We start from the raw sequence: 4,014 nt of genomic DNA, 5'->3' as shown, positions 1-4,014 counted from the left end.
CTCCTAGAAATCTGACTTTCAGCTACAAAATACCTGATGATCCCAGTTATAAAACACCGAAATAATTCTTTTGTTCTATAATATATGCTGGTGAAAGAAATTGAAATGTTTTCCAAAGTAAAAGGCTTGTGTTTGCAGACTTTTCGTTATACGGCTGTGTAGGTTATAGGTTCTTCTATTACTCTGAAAGCTAATGACCTTGGGGTTTTGTGTTCTCTTACAGCCTGCTCAATATGGGTTGTATCCTTGACGGATGTTAATCTAAACACAACAGCAAAACTGGTTACCCTGAGCACTAATCCGGTAATTTCATAATAATGAAATAATATATTACTATTTTATGCATAATTGCCTTTAAAACAGCTCTTGGAGCTTGTCAGGTATTGAGGTCCCCACTCCATGGAGGAAGAGAGGAAGGGTCCAAAAGACGCAGCGAGTACCCAGCCTGGGCTTTCAAGGCAGGGAGTTGACTGATCCAATCAAAACTATGTCCTCTCCAGATTTAGCAAACTTTTCATCTTTCTATGGAAAAGAAAGTATAAAAATAGAAACTACAGTTTTATAACAAAAAAAACTATGTCTTTGCCAATCAGTGAAAACCTTTCAGTTTAAAAAGCTTTTCTGCCTAGAAAAGTCAACCATGGAAGAATCTTTCTAAGAGCATGGACAGCACCATTTGGTTCCCCGCCTTCATCTGCTGCAGGAAATGACAGTCACTATATTGCTAGATGACTCAGAGATTAATCTTTCCACATGGTCCTTTCCACAATGCACCATGACCCTGTACACTCGCCAACCCCTTACATGGCAAAAATGCTGCTTCACCCACCTTTGCTCAGCGTGGCTCAGTTTCAAAGCATCACTGACCTGCAATAGGTCACAGATCTATTGCTTTGCTTAAGCTGAACTGCTGCTAATCATTGCAAACAGATGAAAATCTCTTCCATTCTGAAAATAAACTGGAAAAGATATTCCACAACAGTAAGTGGATGAAAGCTATTTGGAAGAGAAGTGATTTTTAAATTTTCGTTCCACTTGCTTATTTTAAATTACCTGCAGGTCCTATTTTATGTTCTCAAAAATTATTAACAGCTAACATTTATTGAACACTGTTCAAGTACTCTTTACACATAAAAGATGTAAAAATGGGACTTGTCCTTTCTTAGTAATGGTCCAGACATGAAGACAGTAGATATTCAATAGCAAATTAACTTGTAGAACAGATCACCCCAGAAGGACTACAAAATAGGATTTAATTGAAAACTTGTCACCAAACTATGACTCTTTTAGTCATGCCAAATGCAATCACGCATCACTTAACAGGGCTGAGTTCTGAGAAATTGGCCATCAGGTGGTTTTATCCTTGAGCAAACAGCACAGTGTGTACTTACACAAACCCAGATGATGTCGGTCAATCACTCCACGTGACTTCTTGATATGATCAAGAAACGTGGTAAATGTGGGTTGTAAAAGGCTGCTGCCAGTGTGACACAGCATATTTTAATAAGTAGGAATATGCTCTAAAATAATATATGGCATAGTAAATACATAAACCTGTAACATAGTCATTTATATTCATTATCATGCATTATGGATTGTTTATGATCATACAAGCTATGCTCTTGTATGACTGGCAGTGCCATAGGTTTTTTTTATACAAAAACATGAATAATGCCTTGCTGTAGACGATCACCAGGCAATTGAAGTTTTCAGCTCCTTTATAATCTTATGGGACCACATGGTCTATGCTGTCCATTGTTGAGGGAAATGTCATTATGGAGTGCATACCTGCCTGCAAGAAATGAAATTGAGAAAATGATTTTGAAGAAAACCTATTTAGAAAGAGATGCTCTGAGTATCCTTTCACACATGGACCAAAGGAGTATAGTGGGCAGGCTTCCTGCTTCGTGTCAGGTCAAGAAAGGTTTTCCTGGAGCTGTGCAGAGCTTGGTATATGTCCCCTGCCATGCAAATGCACAGTGGACTGCTGTGTGACTTGCACCCCAAGAATCTAAAGGGCAGGAGAGAAGGATGGACCAGAGGTGTCATGAGCAGTGTGAAGGAGAGTTGCTGCTGCTATAAGATCAGCTTGCACGCCAAGTTTGTCAGGTCAAAGAATCCCTCCATGTGTGGACCATGAGGCTGAGGGGGCCAGCTTGAAGCCCCCTTAAACCCTGGAACAGAGGGTCTGCAACGCAGATTCTATATGGAGTGGGCAACTGAACCCACAGGTATGTGCACACATGGCCAAGGTGGAAGCAAGAAAATACTTTGCCCTCACCATGGGAAGTGTGGTTGAATGCCATGGTGGGGGACATTCAGCACCTTTAAACAGCTGCCAAGCCCAGAAAGTGGGAAGCCATCTTCCAACAGAACCAGTTAAGAATCCCCTCCCCCACCTTCTTCTTACCTTTCCTCTCATCTTATTGATGAGAAACCAAGTTCATCTGATTGAGAGAGCAAGATTGGAGGGTTAATATGAGAGAAGAGAGGACAGTCATATCCCAAACCTGGCTTCTCGTTAGAAGAACCAGGAAAACCAGGTGAAACTGGAAGCTTTTATTATTATATGGGATGTGACATCCTAAATATTAAATGAGATTGTGCTTTGCAACTTAATGTAGTTTTAGAACTATTTAAAGATAATCAGAAATGTCAGGGAACCACCTGATTCTTTATTCACGGGCAGAGAAATATCTTCCAGTGAATAAATTTCAAATGGACAATGAGAAATAAAATAAAGTTCCCTTTTTATTATACCCTGTGAATCTTATTTATATGATGTTGGCCACATGTGAATTATTATTGTATTTAATCCTCACAGTAACTCAGTGAAGTAGACCTATGATCATTCTTATTTTACAGATGAGGAAATGAGGCAAAGAGAGGTTAAGGATCTTATCTAATGCCACACAGTCAATACATGGTGAACCTGGGATTTGACTACAGAGTTTAAGCTTTTAATAGCCATCCTATACTGCTTCATGATAACTCTTAAGAATAAAAAACTGTAAATATAGGACAGTCTGACCTGGCAAAATGTATCATGATACAGTTTTTATACACTGTGTGTCTTTGTCCTATGTTCTAGAGAAATTCCCTACACCTCTGCACTTGTTTTCTTATGAGACTGCCTTTCTTTGCAGGATCATAGTTCTGTTTAATTAGATGGTTCTTTGTCAACTTTAGAGCAACCTAGTATCAAGTAAATAATACATGCTCACAATATTTCTCACTGATAAAGAGGACAGATACTATTATTATTTGCATTACATAGATGGAAAATCTTTACCTGTCATTGTTCTTTCAGGAAAACTGAAAGCAGAGAGAAAATTAATTCAGGGAATGTTGACAAAGGTGTTTGTTTTAGTATTGTGTTGCTGTGACCAAAAGATCTGAGGAAACTACTTAGAGAAAAGTTTGTTTTGGCTCACAGTTTCAGAGGTTTGGTCCACAGTTGGTGGATTCCATAGCTCTGGGCCTAAGGTGAGGCAGAACATCATGGCAGAAGGGTGATGAGGAAAGCAGATCAGGATGTGGCAACCAGGAAACAGAGAAAGAGAGAGAGAGAGAGACACACACACACAGAGAGAGAGAGAGAGAGAGAGAGAGAGAGAGAGCTCTGCTCACCACAGACAAAATACAAGCCTCAAAATACAACCCCATAACCTATTCCTTCAGACACACCTACATGCCTATAGTTAACAAGTTAATCCACAGCAATGGATTAACCCACTGATTAAGTTCAGTTCTCATAATCTAATCATCTTACCTCTGAACATTCTTGCATTGTCTCACACATGAGCTCATAGCTAAATCATATCATATCTAAATTATAACAGTGTTGAAGAGCTGGAAAGGCAAAAGAGAGAAGGGGGTTGCTACCCAGAGTACCCAGAGGTCAGAAGCTGCTACAATCCCAGGACTGGAGTCACTGAGTGTCTGGAGACACTGACACATGGGATCCTTGAATGCTCTTTGGGTCCCCTGTTGTATGCACTTTCTGGTGCCACC

This window comes from Sciurus vulgaris, assembly GCF_902686455.1.
Source record: "Sciurus vulgaris genome assembly, chromosome: 5".
Taxonomy (NCBI): domain Eukaryota; kingdom Metazoa; phylum Chordata; class Mammalia; order Rodentia; family Sciuridae; genus Sciurus; species Sciurus vulgaris.
The sequence above is the reverse complement of the archived record's forward strand: the minus strand, read 5'-3'. Positions refer to the sequence as shown.